The sequence below is a fragment of the Solanum pennellii genome, chromosome 4 (assembly GCF_001406875.1).
Source record: "Solanum pennellii chromosome 4, SPENNV200".
Classification (NCBI taxonomy): Eukaryota; Viridiplantae; Streptophyta; class Magnoliopsida; order Solanales; family Solanaceae; genus Solanum; species Solanum pennellii.
In genome coordinates, this window is record NC_028640.1 from 32524738 (window position 1) to 32542046 (window position 17309).

Sequence of the window (17309 nt, forward strand, 5' to 3'; positions counted from 1 at the left end):
TGTCGGCATTACATATATCTGTTGAGTACACTAAAGCTTCTCTAGCTCCGTGGATGATGCAAAGATTGTTTTCCTGAACATCTACCACTTTTAAGAAAAACAACAAACTCAATTTACTAAAATAGAACATAGAAGACACTAATATCAGATACGTGAACCTAGTAGTTTGGAATAATGCTTACCCTACATACAAGTTGACTTGAACGAAGACCTTCCAAAGATTGAGTAGTCAGGAAGGACTCAAGTAGATCAAATGATGCACTGCGCTTGGAGATGAGGAAGATGAAGATTGTTCCAGGACTGTTCAAGAGTTTAAGATAGACTGTAGCCTGAAAGTTTGCAAATGCATGTTAAGAAGCAGAGAAATCCAATAACCTAATCAGTAAGCCAAAAAACTTGAGTATTGGTATAACTACAGAAAAAAGAATTTCTCAAACTATAGTATACCCACCTTGTCATCAATACTTTCGAAGTTCTCAAAAGTCTCTGCAAGAATCTGTCTATGAATAGCCCTTTGAACCAATCATATGTCACGACCCAAACTACACCATAGAAGTTAGGGTACACTTAAGTCATCACACTATGTATTGGACCTCTCGGAGGTCTTATACAAGCCCTTAGACATCATTCATTGCATATATATATATATATATATAAATTAGCACCTAATTAAAACTTATTTTTCAAAACATATTGTGGAAGTCATTTCAAAAAACATAAGTCTTTATAACATGTTTCAAAAACCATGTATTACTCCATGAATACAATTTTCCACAAAATTCTAAATATTGGAAAAAAACGTAAAAGACCAAATACGGTTGGTGTCCTCGAATGGTGTGAGGACTCACCAAGTTTTACTTCTTAAAATCTTAGAAACTCTACCCTTTAAAAAAATTTAATCTCCTCAAGACCCTACATTGGATTAGAATGTAGTCAAAATATGCGTTAGTACGAAATGTACCACGTATGGAAACTATTATTCCAAACATAAGATATCTCAAAGGATTAGTCAACAATAGACAAAATCACAAGAAATAATAGCATAACATAATTATGAATACCATAAGCATAATAAATCATCATAAAGCATATGTAAGGTCATACTTAAGCTATTGTCCTTCTTATCGAATGATCTACTGCACAAGCCACCTCTTGGTATACTTGTGCAAGTCTAAGGTTGCTTCCCATACTGCTATCAAAGCTATGTACCTCTCTTTGGTCATTCTTGATCATAATCCACTCTGATAATTTAGACCTAAGATCCTCATAACATATGGGATCTATGCCCCTAGATCACATCAAGTCACACTTGTGCAATGAATGTGAGGCATCCCATTCTACCTTACTCACTAAGCATATNTATATATATATATATATATATTCTCTTTTATTGAAACATAAAAATGACTAAGTCTCATCATAGACATCTTAGGCACATTAAAATCTTAGGGTCATATCCCATTCATCAATAAAATGACAAATCGAAGTCTAGAACAATTTCTTTTGTAAAAAGGAAACTAAACATAAGTATGTCCTCGAATCATATTAGGACGTACCAACTTGGCTTGATAGAATGCTATTCCCAAGGTTCACTTCCAAGAGACTCCTCACTTGCCACCTACACTTGTAGAGTAAACGACATATGGAATTAGTACATTAAATGCACTAAGTATGGTGACATGCAATAAAACCATGCTAAAATGGACATTTACTTTATAACATGTGCTTTATGCTTTTTTGATAGAAATCTCATAAAACAAGTATAAGAACCACTTTCAAATCAATCTTCACATATAAGACATATTCAAGTAATACACAATCAACACTTATAAACCATATAAGCATATAGACCTCTGATCAATGGTTATCCTAAGACTTACTTAAGTAAGACAAGAAGAGATCGCCCAATCTTCTTCAAGCACACCTAAGTAATCCTTAAGACTACCTAAAGTAAGATTATTGCCTTTACAAAACTTAGACTCTCTACCCAAGGTTAATCTAAGACTCACTTGAGTAAGACATGAAGAGACCGTCCATACATCCACTTTAGGCATACCCAATCCTCAAAGCTACCCTAGATAAGAACCTTTCCATTCACAAGCATTAACTAAAGTCATCATCATTCACCAAGCCAATTAAGATACAATTAAGCATAGAGGACTTCACATAATGGTCTTGGAGGACCTAGGGAACCTCATCCTAGCATCTTCAAACCCTACTTGTGCCATGTATAGATAGCGTCCCATTCCACTAATTACTCATTGTAAAACTTCTCTGATACTAGAACTCATCCCACATGACGAGAATAGGCATTAACCGACATAGACCATAATAGCTAGGTATGGAATCCGAAGTCTACCCGTACTCTAAGGAGGGTGTTTTACTTGCCAAGGGTAGAACTAGGACACATCCCATGTTGGCACATGGTTAAGGAATATCAAGGGTTTCTTTGTACTCAAGTCTCATCTTAAGTAAAATCACTACCATAAGCATATTCACTTGGTGATTAGCCTTGTTCTCATAGAGTAAGTTCATTCACAATAAGGCATAGGAAAATGTACAATTTCTCAATCTTACCAAATCATAATACCTCTACCTAGAATCGATTCACTAGGGCTGCCACTCATGGTCTATAAGGATTGCTCTTATGACTTCCTTAAAGATGGTTTCATGTCGTTCCAACCAACCTATCCCTGAGTCCATCATTCACTCAAGAAGGATGTCATTACGACTTTCAACTTCAAGGTTTCTATTAACCTTCTTTCTATATTTAAAATTCCATGTTCTTGAATTTATTTACTTGTTCAAGGTACTATATTAGTCATACATCAATTATTCATACACATACATGAAAAAGGTGTTTAAGCCTACTAAGTCAAGAGTTCACATTCACATAACTTGCATGTATCAAGTAGAGGGATATAGGTCTACCAATCAAGACACAACAACATCATATCACGTATTCAATAACATTCAAATGCTACATAGGGACAAACTAAGTCTACCTAACAAGATACCCTATCAACACATACAGAAACATCAACATAGTCAATCATATTTACTCATAATCATTTAGAGGAAGTCATTCTTTAACTTCGCACCTACGTAAACACATTATCATCCTTCAACTAGATCATCTATACAAGCTACAACATGATAATAGCACAATTCACATAATAATGCCGACAAGGCCATGTTCATAACAATTATAACACATAAACACCGCCACCATAACTGGACCATACCAATCAATACAATTCAATATCAATTCTACACAATATACAAGAATTAGGTCAACTTACCTTTCAATCATTAACATCACCATTTCTTAGCCTTTTCGACCAACAATCAATCCATACCAATGATCCAACAATACACAATATGAATATCATCAAATTAAGATAGCCTAGAAACAGTTCTATCATGATGTATACATAATTCAATAGACCAATACAATCTACACATGAAGTCACTAAGATCAAGCCATGATCAATTCACCCACATTAGAGCCAAAAATAGGAATTCATGAAGTGCATGGGTTCATAGAGTTTTTTATATTAAAATATTCAATTAACATCAATTATATCATAAAACATTGATCTAAAACCTTTCATGCAAGACCTATGGCTAGAATTCAAAATAGGAATTTCTATATTTTTGAACATCTTTGAAAAAACTTCAATATTGGATCCTTGAATGGAAGAATAGTCAAGTATTAAACACCATAACAATATTGAAGTAAAGCCCACGAAAAATTGATGGAGAAAAACTTGGAAAATCTGTCTTCTTCCTTAGAGCTTCAAAATTTCATCAATGGAGGTTTTGGAGAAAAGGAACGAAGAGGTTTTTTTTTTGAGTTGAGGGTTTTTCTTGATTGGTGAATTTTTGGGGTTTAAAAAGACTCAATAACCATGAATAAATAACCCCTAAAGTACCCAAAAGACCCCTGCACTTATTGGACCATTTAACCAACCCTAATTTGACTTTAAAATGACGTGACCAACTCTGGGAAGTCACTGTGTGTCGCGGGGTCACCTCCAATTCTTGGTTCTGGAATTTTATTTGAGATAGAATGGTTCGCGTTGGCCCATGTCGCAAGGAAAAATTTGCCCTTTAAGTGTAGTTGGCGTGACGCGCAGCCACCTTCAAAAGGGGCTGTCCGACAGCTTTCTAGGCCCATGTTTGGGTCGTTCTCAAATACCCTTTGGCTGGTCCTTGGGGCGTCGTTCTAAGACATTTTGACCCTACATATTTCCTTTAAGGTATTATGGTCATCCCTATTGATTTTATACTCTAAACAACACCTTATAACATGCACAACATACAAGGACACACTAGACTAGTTTCTGAAAGTCCTGGACGTTCTTTGATGTTTCACTTTCAAACTCATCAAACTGATTTATCATTCTATAATTCATCATGTTTTTGACCTTACCAACTCATCGACGGGGCGTCAGACAGACAACGGACCATCCTGGCTGGCAGTCATTTAGTTCAGAGGGTGGCCTTTGGGAGCTTAGTTCCCTAGGCTAAGTCTTGACCACGCCCTCCATCGACGGGGCATCGACCAGCCTACTGGCCGTCGATTGCCTCCGTCGTTTGGGCTGGTCTAGACAGCCTTTGGTTCAATGATGGTTCCTTCCTCAAGGACCCTTGGTTGGTCCTTGGGGATGTTTTTTCGAACGTTTCCAACCCGAATATGATCGTATACGAGTGTAGGACATCTCACATCAATTTCATCCAAAACAAACACGTAAAACTCGAAGAAACATGCTAAGACACACAAGGTCGTTTCAAGTAAAACCTTTCTAACGTCATAGACGTTCTTGGACGTTTGACCTCCAAACATCATGAAACTTAACACACTGCTTATACACACTATTACTACTCATATAAGGACCCCATAATCTCATGACACACACATAAGATTATAAAAACACATGAGGCATATATGTGACTATTCGTCGAACGTCTTGGTCGTCCCTTGATGTTTGACTTCCAATTCACTTAAATCTTTAGACACAGCCTCATTACCACATTATAAACCATTTTAGGACCTTAGACCCTCATTACAAACACGTTAGGCTCTAGTTTCACCTAAGTCATTTTAGAGGTCTCACATGGGTGAAGATTAATAAACAATGTTGGATGACCTAAGCCAACTATTCGTCTATCACTTCCAAAAAAAATTGACTTGTGTATTTTTATAAAAGTCAGCCATAGTAAGCCACGTAACCGCCTTTTTCCTAATACAAAGTATTTTCTATTTGGCGGAATGATGCCATGATATGCAACAATTTATAATATACAAGAATTGTAACAATTAAGCAATTCAAACAAATAGCCAAATAAGTTAATTTTAAGGTCAGAACCTACACAATTCACAACGGAGTCGCCATTCTGTGTTGTTAAAGATAGAAACTATTAGACTAGACTGGTTTAGAGTCGCCACTTAATTTTTAAAGGGGACTTAAAAATAATTAATTTTCAAGTTATTAAAATATGAAATCAATTAAAAAATATTATAGGGGATTCATATTAGCATTTCAAAAAGGGTTTCAAAGCACCTGAAATGTCCTCTAACATGGATTTATCCGACAATTAATTATTTGGCTAATGTCTTAAAAGATAGACATGTTTGACTAAGTGAAAGTAAAATATTTACTTGATTTAAAATGGTTAATTCAAAATGACGAACTTTAGGGGAGTTTTAATATTTTGAAACCTTAAAATTAAATAAGCACATAAAACACACATATAACGAATAAATGAGATAAGGAAAGAAGTTTTGGGCCCAAGTCTAGATATGTTCGCTTGGGCTAGTACTTGAACCCATTTTTGTTTTGGGCCTTTGACCCAATTCTTGCCACCTTTGCACCTGTCCAAAACTAAATTTGAATTTTATTTCTTTGGGCCTTAGGTCCATCTTCCACCTGTTTTAAACTAATAAGATAATAACAAGTAAAATGACAAAGGCTTAGGCCCAGAATAACAAGATACAACTTTTGGAATTTAGAGTGGGCGTTTGGCCCAATCTTTTTAATTTCTCGATCTACTTTATATTCTTTCAACTCCGAGAATTGTACGTCAATTGTGAATCCTGATTGATTCGATAAGAGAATTTTAAGGCCTCTGTGGACCCTTTTGAAATGCAAAGATAGAGTCCGTGAGGACATTTAACATGCAAAACGAAGATAAGAATACAAGTAACGACTCATTGAATTTAATTCCATGATGCACAAAACTCCAAATATGCGCTACTGTTCTGATTTAGAATGCTACAAAGGAGCATAGTCGACTCAAACGTCCAAACCGAGATATAAACTAATACTAGCATTTATTTATGCATTAAGAATTAAAGCAAGAAAAATATCCTTAGCAAGTATTAAAATAAAGACAACACAATGACATTCTAGCAACATTTTGACGAAGGTTAACAAGATTAGATTCCAAAGCTAGGCATCATCATCTAATAGTACAAATAGCATGACCAAACATTTAAACTTCCTACCATAGCAAAATCTCATTTAAATGTTACCGCTCAGACACATAAAGTGTAAGGACTACTACCAAATGGACCTGATGACTTAATTTATATGTAGACTTTGCAGTAACTATAATACCCACGCTAAGGGTTGATTTTTGATTAATACAATTTAAAATTAATTTTAAAATACTCATGACTCTTAAAATCTATTAAAATCCAATGTTAAAATCTTAACAAAGGTTATCCAACAAAATCGATAGTCTAAAACCAATTTTAAATATAAGGCCCTATAACTTCTTTTTTTTCCACCCTATAACTTCTTCTTGTTTTTCCGTTTTCTTTTTAAGATGTTAATCTTTTATTTGCGAAACAATCTTTTAAATAATGTTGTATAAAAATTTATTTAATAGTACGAGTGATTTAATTTAAAATTTTATAATATTATCTAGTTTGAAGAATATACATTTTTTATAAATTTTTTAATTTAATCAAAATTTTATATTTTTAAGAAAAATATTTTTTCATAAAGTTCACTATTAATGGGCCTCAATTTTTGGGTCTAAAGCAAAAACTTGATTGATTTTCTTCTTGAGCCATTTTTATTTCTTAAATGGTGACACCCCATTTAAGAAATCATGCGTACACCACCGACAACAATACACTCGTATAATAGGTGTAGCCACGCCCCTCGTCCTTTCTCCAAGAGATTTCATCACTTCGAGTTTCAAGGGCACTTAAATCAATCAAAGTTGTCCACCTCTCCTCCTCTCCATTCCGATCTGTTGAAGTTTGAAATCAATTGGTATTTCTTGTTCATGAAAGAGGAATTTTGAATTTTGAATTTTAAATTCATCATTATCCCATTCTTTCATTTGTTTCCCTCCCTCAATTCGATCTAATATTTCCTCTATATAAAGTCATGTTCTCTTTATTTTTTAAGGTTAACCACAACTTACCTACCTACAAAGAGAACAACTTACAAAAGGGTTTAGGAATGGAAATAGATATAGATGTATATAAGAAATGCACCCAAAATAGAGAGGAGAACTAGTTGGGATCTTAATTGCACCTCGTTTTCCGTTCATCACACTTCCTATTTCATTGGAATTCTGTCGGTGGTGGAACCGCTTTGTTGTTATCCTAGAACGTTACTTCAACAAAGGTAACCTCCTTCCTCCATAACATTCTTACTTTTATCTCTCACTCTCTCTTTTAGAATCATGTATGTTGTCGTTATTGTCCGAAATAGTTTGTTATGCCTTATGATGTGAGACCAAAATACATAGTTTTAATCATTATTTGTCTCACATTTATTATTTATATTTGTCCTTTTAAAACATTGATTTTATGAATTGTGCTTAATAATGTATTTTATTTGTAGGATTAAATTGATGAGAAAATAAAGATATTTGAAGCTAAAAAAATTAAAGATAGAGGATTGAAGAAGGAAATCAAACATACAACTTAATGGATTAAAGTGAATATTTTATTAATATTTATGTATGTGCAGAAGTTTTTTAGAAACTAAAGAACTGCACATATGAGTTGTGCCACGTAGCAACATTTCAATATCTCCAATTATGTGAGGCGGCGGACGAAGCGCAGTGTCACGAGGAATCCGATTCCGTCAAGGTTTTGGATTTCCAATTTGGTTTGTACTCAATTATTTATTTAGAATTTCCTACATCTATAAATAGTTCATAGCAAAAATTATTAGAGGGAGGAGGATGAATATGGAAAATAACTTTTGATTTAATCTTATTTTTGCAGATCAGGGAAAGTCTGAGGACCCAAGAATTTGAAGCAAGGGAGCATGGTTGAGCTTAAGTGTGGGGTGCATACTACCCTTAAAAAAAATTGAGAGAACATGCTACAAGGAGTTTTCCTAACCCTTATTTTTAATTCTGTTTGATACTTTAGGGACATAGCATCTTTTCAAGTATGGGGTGAGGGATTCTTCCACATATTTTGGTTAGGATGAAGTGTGCGTTATATTTGTTTAATATAGTTCTGTTGAAAAAAAACATGAAAAAATTTTGGACAGTGAAGTTCGGATCCAGTTTGTGTCTGCTCGCCGACCTGGTACATAAGAAATCGTAAAAAAAATCGAATATGTTATTTTGAGTCATTATTTTTTTAAAAAACCTAAAGTATATATATTTACATCATGCTACTTTTTGGTAAATATTTGTTATTCAGGTATATCATTTGTCCGAATAATGAGGTTATTTGTTGGCTTTTAGACTTAGCATGAATCGAAACTCATCTTTCGCTTAGTGGTTTGGTTATTTAAAATAGGTTTTGTTGGAGTATAATGTATTAGTTTGTTTTAAACTTTAAATTGATCATCATTTGGTTAAATATGTGGTAGTTATAATGTTGTGAAGTTTGATTGTTTAGGTGTATTGAGGCAGTAACTCATTCCATGGTAAATGAGTTGTTGCTAGTTAGTTGAACTGTAAATGGAGTTCTTTCGATATTTTGATGATAGTTTAGAAGAGTGGTTGATTCAATGCATACCTATAAAGTGAATTAATCTGCTTTGTTTCAAATGTTTTAACACTCCTTTGTTTTCAGTTGTGAGTGTATTCATGATGTCATTTGATTTCTTCGGTTTTCATTCTCATTTTTGTCGAAGTGGTGTAAAAGTAATCACAGGTGGTAAGTTTCTGATAATTCAAAGTTAAATCAATTCATTCACAACATGCCTCAACTTCTTTTGTGTTCTAGTCTTGTTTCGATTTGGATAATATTTTACTATTTTTTTGCCACTTAGAATATGTAAGTAGTTTGGATTTCTTTGGTTTTATAATACTAATCACCAGTAATACTTAGATTTATCTGGAAAGGAAAGGAAAAGAAAAGAAAAGAAAAGAGAAGTTAACTTTTTTTTTGAAGTAAAACAGGCAACATGCAAATATGTTAACATGTTTCAGTTCTTAGGCAACAAGAAACAATTTCATCCAAGAATCTTCATATTGAAGTCATTTAATTCCTTTATGGGACGCTGCATTGAGCTCCCATTAAAACTTCCTCTGGCCTCTTTTGATTACTTTTTTATGCTTCAGTTCAAATTTTAAGATACCTTTTTCTGGACATTAATTCCAAGATTATTTCTATGTATTCTAGACTGCTTTCATGGGCTTTGACCCCTAATTAATCGTGAGTTTGTAAAACATAACTCTCTCTATTTTCCCTAGCTTCTAATGCCATTGGGCAAGTGTAAGAGTTCCTTCCTTGTAAGCTGGCAACAATATAATGGTACAAACATATTGGATGGTGGTTCACAACGCTATTCTAAATGGGCCGGACCAAGGATCTTCCTGGAATTACAATGCCACATTGCATATGGGAGTATCGTATCAGCCAAGAACACTGACCAAACAAGTGATAAATGTAATTCCAAATTTTATACTAGAAGTAGGACAAAAAAAGGCATTTGTGCCTGAGCCTTGACAACCCACCAATGGGTTCATTGCTTTTTTATGATAAGTAGTTTAGTTCACATTTTTGATGTGCTATTGAGTCCTCAACACATGGTGACTATAATCATTGGAGGTTCACTAGAGTTTTTTTTTGTTGACAGGGAGGTGCTAATGTTCCTTCTGATCCTTCAACTCTTCTACCAAATATACGAGGAATGTTAATGATCAGATTTCATTACCACAGTTTGACGGAGGCCTCGACTTCACTACCAAACAAATTTAAATGAACTAACGTCAATCAATCATTTCTGAAATTACATAAAAGTTTTGGTGTTGTATGGTCACTCATCTTAGCAAACATATCGTTGCAGCTGTATACGTTTATTTCTGGTTTCATCTATAAAAATGAGGGTCTTTTAACTTGCAAGTCTATGTCAGTTTGTGAAAGTGAACAAAGTATTAACCTGATTGTAGAAGGAATAATAATGTTCTATTGAAAACAAGTGTGAATGTGAATTTCAAGTCATTTTTTGAATCTTCAACTTTGAATCACAAAATGTTGAGCCTTTACTTCTTTCCAAAAAATACAATTCAAATTCTAGCTCTCACTATGTCAATGTGGAACTTAGAATGCCAAATCGAATAACTTGAAAAGCCATCTAAGAAATATTCATTAGAACTTCTACAATAAACATACAGAAGAAAGGCAGGAGCCTAGGTACAATATTACCGTTCAAATATGAAGTTAAACAGACAACTTAAAGGAGTATCAACAGCTAAAAATGAGAGCTTCTCCTTGGTGGAATCACTTAAAATTCACCGTTGCTTCTGTATCCTCTTGTCTCTAATGGGTCAATTCAACAAGTTTTTGTGCCTCATGAGGATGTTCAAGACCTTTATACACCTTAAGATGTGTAAATAGTTGTCCACCAAGCTGCATAAACAGAATATTGAATCATTTTAGCATCTGAAGTATATAAAATGTAAAACAAATGCAGAAAAAAAAAATTTCTACTGATAGTAACCACTGATTCAAGGCAAAGCAAGTGCAATCACCACCAATTCCGATTAAATCAATTTTATTTGAGCGAGGTCTACATGCACACGATAAAGAAAACGAGAAAAGCATGAGAAGACACCATTGCATAATTCACATCTGCCTTGATTTAGAAGTGTAAACAAAAGCAATACAACCCTCCATTCGAAGAAGTAATACTCTTTTATGCACAGGCTATCTAGGATTTAAAATAATTAGTTCCAAGTGGGGTTGGTTTATATGTGTGTGTAGAAATAAATATTACACACACACACAAGTATATTGTAAGTTCCATGGGTGCTACCGCTATGGGAGATGAGAGTTATTAATGGAGTCTCTAATAACTAATACTTAGTCCCCAACATTATACGTAAATTGCCAAACATCTTCTTTAGGTTAATCAACATAATTAAGAAAACTCATATAGGTATAGAATGAAAAAACACAAATAGTAAAGCATAATGACACCCCCTTTGGGAAGCATGCCACCGACAGCATGTTTAATGATTCTTTCAGGGATTCTCTGTCGCAGTTGTTCAAAAGTCTCCACTGCTGGAGTGCCTCCTATAAAGTTTTTGGCTCTTCTTTCCCAGATACAGCAACCTTCTCAGCATTAACCTTTTGGTGTTCATGTAAAAACAGAACTGCTCAGATATAAAATTGCAGACTAGCAAATAATTTACAATTAAAGAGAGCTGGGAAGTGTCAAAGTTATATAATGCTATCTGGATCCTCTTTCCTAGATACAACAACCTTCTCAGCATTAACCTATTGGTGTTCATGCAAAAACAGAACTGCTCAGATATAAAATTGCAGACTAGCAAATAATTTACAGTTAAAGAGATCTGGAAAGTGTCAAAGTTATATAATGCTATCTTACGCACTAGGTCCCCTGTCCAGACGTGGGGTCAAACAATCTAATTTTCTTATTTACCTAACTAATATGGCATTGGCGCATACCTAATTGCCACATTTAATGTTCATGTGGATTAAGGAAGGCATAATTTGAAGTGTGTAAACCTTAGTTCAGTGATACTACGAGGATTGATCAAACAGTAAGCAGCACCAGGTCCTTATGCACACAGAGGATTGATTTCATCAAAGTTGAACAAACAGAAGCCTTCAAGATTTCAGACTAGCTAAGTGATAATGGCAGTGGTCAGCATGGAAGCATCATTCAATGTTTCTTATGCAACATTAAAATTTCATCGAAGTTGAATACAAAACCATGCCTCAGGGAACTCGATGTCATGAGATGCAAAATGAAAGAAGCCTCTACAACTGAACGTACTAGCAAAAGATTTTCGTTGAAGTATGATCACTCATAAGAAATAATCAATGACTCACAAATTAAAACTTAGTGGATAAGGAACCGCCTCTCTACAGTTATCAGCTTAAATACCAGGCTCGTTTCTGCAGCAAGGTTCAAATCCATTACATGCGCCTAACCCACACATCACATGTTGCTCTTTTTCTTCTATTATTACATCATGAGCTACTCTCTCACCATTAGTCCAAAGCCCGGGGGAAAGGGCACATTACTTCCATTTTTATCTTTCAATGATCTTCTATCTTTCTGTTGAATTTACTTAAGTAATCAATATTTTGATCATCAGCATGATTTGGGTTACTCAGTAACTTTGTGAATTTGTACTCCTTTGCTTGGAGCTTTACTGATGAGTTCAAAAGATCAGTTTTCAGAAATATGGAAGGTGAATTGTTTTACGAAATTTGCTTTCAACGCATGAATGAGAACTTAGGAGAACATCTGCCACAACTATTCAAGAACTGCACTCGGTACGTTGTCCAGTTCCTTTCAATGACAATATGGATTTCATCTTGGACCAAATCAAGGCCTGTAGAAATGAGAGAAAAAGGATAAATTCTTAAACTATGGTACATGCTCTCACATCCATTTAGGTCTGGATGAGCACAAGTAAAATGGAAAGAAGAACTACAGGCAAAAATCACTGGACGAAACAGTACTAAAATATTCTCTTATTCCAAAGACATAATCCACCACCCTCGCAACCACCTCCTATAATAGAGAAAAAAAACAAGACGGGAAATATAACACAAATAACTAAGACACAAAAAAGTAAAATCAAAAGAATGTCAAATGATCAGGTCCAGACCAATTGCTCAACGTACCATCTTTGCACAAAGACAGAAGTTCCCACGTGTCTGTTTCAATGCATACTTTGTTCACACAAGTAACGCTCACAAACAGCAGATGATCATGTGGCATTCCTCTACCATTATCCTAATATTAGAAACAAAGTACAGTAAATATAGTCTTTTAGGGAAGAATAATCTTCCACTAACTTGCCAAATTAATTTTATTCAACAATGTGCTTTTCTTGTGTTGCATACTGAGAGCAGAGTCAGCATATAGAAGAACAAAGAGAAACAGATCATCCCTTGCATGTCACCTTTTAATATGATGCCTCCCTACCGAGCTGCCCTTGTAGCTGCAGGGTCTTTTACATTATTCTCGAGAGCAACATTCCTTGCTTGAATCTCTAGAACCCGAGCTTCCTTGGCAAGTCTTTTCTAGACACGGTAGTTAGAAAAATCACAATGCCATCTAATGAAATTTGCTAGAAAATTATTTTACTAATGAAAATTGCTAAATGTCAAACAATGAGCATAAAATATAAATCACAATGCCATCTAAGTGAGAGTAAATCACTGCTTACACACCTTATGAGCCTTTGCTGTCTCAAATCATAATATCTGGCTTCATATCTAAGTTCATGGCCAGCCAGACCAATCATGGAATTGAATTTACTTCTACCAATCTCTTCACTAAAGAAGCAAAACAAAAAAAAACACTAAGCTTTGAAGAGAGGTTCCCATTAATGGATCACTGCTAGCTCATTGAAGTAGTTATCTAAAATAGACAAAATAATCACTTACATGGTTATCTCTACAACTGGAAGATCGGAGATGGATTCCGCAGAATCAAGTGCATTCTCAACAAGTTCTTTCATAGTACTGTAAAGTGTAAAGACATTTCCCAGGCTGAATTTGGAAAGACTAACTTGATTAACAGCGTATTTAGTGTATCATTGTTGACGTATGTTGCACCTCATGAAAATTTTGAGCTAGCCTTTTTCATTTAGTGCCTTCAACATGCCCTTCTGTGGCCGAGTCTCTTTTGTTGGTTAATGGCAAAAATGTGCTACCTTAAAAACATCCACCTAAAAAACTCCACCTACTCAACTATCATTACGAATATAGGAACATCTCTTCAACATGGGGTATAAGGATTCATTAATGAGTAACGGAAGGGGGTGGAGTTCATATGGAGGTTAGTATTTATGTAAAGGCACCTAAATTTTAATTAATTTACTAGATGTTGCTCTCCAACATAACCGCTTACTCTTTAATTAGTTTAAAGAGTAAGCGGTCGTCATCAATAAAAATATCCAACAAGCGTGTTCGGAAAGGGTATTTTCCCTGCCAAAAACTGCATTTTCAGATCTTGACCTCATTTTGCCTCAAGTTCACTTGGTTTCTCCAAATATCTCCTAAATCAATTTTCCATTTAATTTTCGTGCAAATATGGAAAAACTATGGAAATCCACAAGAGGCTCTTAATCAATTTCCTTTTCTCAATTAAGCACAAAGGTAATGGCTCCGGTTGGTACTAACAAATATTCCACATGCAAACTTTTCGCAAAAGAAATCCTCTCATTCTCATGAAACATTTTCAAAAACCAAGAATCATTTAAGTGACAAGAACTCCAACTCAAGAAATGACTCAACTCATTAACTTCTTCACATGCACTCTTGACTCAATTAGAAATTTTCTAACTTACCTCTTTTTCAACTTACATGCCCTCACAAGAAAGAAGTGTCCCAAAAACCACACATATAAACAAGACAAGGGAAAAAGATGTACACTCGCACTCACAAAGAATCATCTCATGCACACAAATGTCACACCATAGGCTTGCCCATATTTTCAATCAACATTGACTCAACTCCATTTGATTAGAAATCTCAAAGGAAAATGATAAGCATGCAATATAGGCTTAGAGAAGGTTAGGATATTATATAGGTATAAGTGACTACATCCCTCAGTTTCTCTCTTCTTCTTTTTTCATTTTTTATATCAAACCTCATGTGGTAAAGCATCCCTTTAATTAACTTAGGCTTTTAACCTCAACTTTTACAACCTCAAGTTCAAGGAGGGAAGGCTTCAAAAGAGGGTTATTTTTTCAAAAAGTTCAAGGATTGTAATGTGGTTGCCAATAAAAAGGATTAGGCTGAAAAGGGACAACTAAGGATATATTTAGTGCAAAGGTGGGATTTTAGACCAAGTGGACTTCAAGAACATCAAAGAAAGCCTAAGATCATTTCTTTAACAAAAAACTCAATCAAGACAAACCGGGCAAGTTCTAGATGACAAAAGCGAACACAAGGCATTGTACAACAGCTTACCACACATGGCCTACAAATCAATCAAGATGGTTCAAAATCTTACTTCCTTTCCAAAATACAAGTAGCATTGAATATTCTAACCGCTAACGAATCAAAAGTCACAGAAAGAGTTGTCACAAAGAATCATTCATAACATGCTTAACCTTTTAAAAACGGTGAGGTATGTTCAACACTATTCACATGCATGACTATGCTCTCAGCACCAACAAAGTCAAAACCTTCCCAAGAATGATTATTGAATTGACCTAGTTTCATTGAGTATCGTAGTTTTTATATTGAATTGATGTTCATGGCAATGGGGAAGGGCCTTATGGTATTTAATAGGATGATTTAGCATTGGATTGAAGTGTTGAGGATGGAGTGGTGGTACGCTGCCCTAATTCCCTTTATTTTATGTTGATTAGACTTCAATTATGTTGTGATTGGTATGGTCCACTTATGGTGAAGGTGTTATGTGCCTTACTTGCAATTGATGTGGCTTTGTCAGCGTTACTTTATGTACTATGATGATCATGGCCTTGTCGGCACCTACTTGAAATATTATGATGATATGTGTAGTTGATTTATCTGAAGTATGAGCATATCTATCTACATGTAAAGTAATGTGAAAGTATGTGTTTTTTCAATATATGTTAGGAGATTATGCAGACTATGACTATGTGCTTATATGTGTAGTCTTAGAGTTGATGCATAATTGTTCCTACTTGACTATATTAGTCTATTAAGGTTATATTGATGATGATATTGTAATGTATGGAATGACATATGGATGAAGGGTCATTCCTAAGTGATTCAAAGAATGATATGCTATATGTGATTAAGTAAAGAATGTTGTGTCTTGCTTTGGTAGACTTGTGTCCCTTACTTGATACATGTATGGATGATATGTGAACACGAGATGTCTTGACTCAGTAGGCTTAGTGCACCCTTTTCATGCATGAATGAATGATATGAGACCTTAAATGATGTTAAGAAGGTCATGTACGTGGAAAAGGTTATGTTATGAATTTGAAGTCGAAGAGTCGTAATGGTATCCTTCATGTAAAGGATTATGGACTTAGAGTTGATTGGCTGGAACAACACTATATCATCCTTAGGAAAGTCATATGAGTTATCTTAGTCGCCATTGAAAGGTAGCCCTAGTGGACCTCTTTGGTACTGTGAATGTGATTGAGTTATGAACTAGATAAGGAACCTCTTCATGTGATCCTCGAGTGATTATGATATGGGAAGTAGTTCCATTTGAGAAGGAGACTAGAGCGCAATGTAGCTCTACTTGAGAATGAGACTAGAGTGCATAAAAGCCCTTCATATTCTTAACCATGTGCCTACATGGAATGTGTCCTAGTCCTACCCTTGGCAAGTAGAACACCCTCCGGATTCTATGTCTAGCTATCATGGTCTATGTTGGCTATTGCATACTCTCATCATATGTGATACCAACTAGGATTAGAGAAGTTCTACAAAGTTTAGGTGGTGGTATAGGATGTTATCTAGACATTGCAGAATAGGCTTTAAAGGTGTTTGTTAGAGTCTCTAGGTCTTGTCCAAGACCATTACTTGAATGTCCTTATGTGATAAATGAATACTAAATGAACTAATGAATGTAATGGATTAAGTTAAGAAAGTATCTTAAATGAGTAAGTACTTATCTAGAGTAGTTAAGGGTTGTCTATTAAGGTGTGAAGGGGGCATACGAATGGTCACTTCGTATCTTACCTAGATAAGTCTTAAGAATGACTCTAGTTAGGGAAGATGGATAATTATGTAGACATGATTTAAGCCTTAGGTAGTCTAAAGGGTTAATTAGGTAATCTTGAAGAGGTCAATCATGGACATTATCTTCTTGATTTACTTAAGTAAGTCTTTCAATAGCCTTTGAAAAGGGAAAGTCATATTATATATGTGTTAA

General features: G+C 34.8%; 2 long non-coding RNA genes across 4 annotated transcripts; one reads left to right on the forward strand and one right to left on the reverse strand.

Annotated features, from left to right (window-relative positions):
- Positions 1 to 7094: 7094 nt before the first annotated feature.
- On the forward strand, positions 7095 to 8615 carry LOC114076969. 2 transcript variants are annotated; one of them, XR_003578053.1, is made up of 3 exons: positions 7095 to 7649; positions 7869 to 8138; positions 8258 to 8615. It is a non-coding gene; the product is annotated as an uncharacterized LOC114076969 (long non-coding RNA). The 2 variants fall into 2 exon arrangements; XR_003578052.1 differs by having other exon boundaries at positions 7998 to 8138.
- A 1940-nt stretch (positions 8616 to 10555) lies between these two features.
- On the reverse strand, positions 10556 to 14316 carry LOC114076818. Of its 2 annotated transcripts, XR_003577857.1 has the most exons (7): positions 13868 to 14316; positions 13652 to 13756; positions 13381 to 13501; positions 13100 to 13211; positions 12456 to 12804; positions 12296 to 12361; positions 10556 to 11566 (listed from the first exon to the last, which is right to left on the reverse strand). It is a non-coding gene; the product is annotated as an uncharacterized LOC114076818 (long non-coding RNA). The 2 variants fall into 2 exon arrangements; XR_003577856.1 differs by having other exon boundaries at positions 12296 to 12804.
- Between the last annotated feature and the right edge of the window lie 2993 nt (positions 14317 to 17309).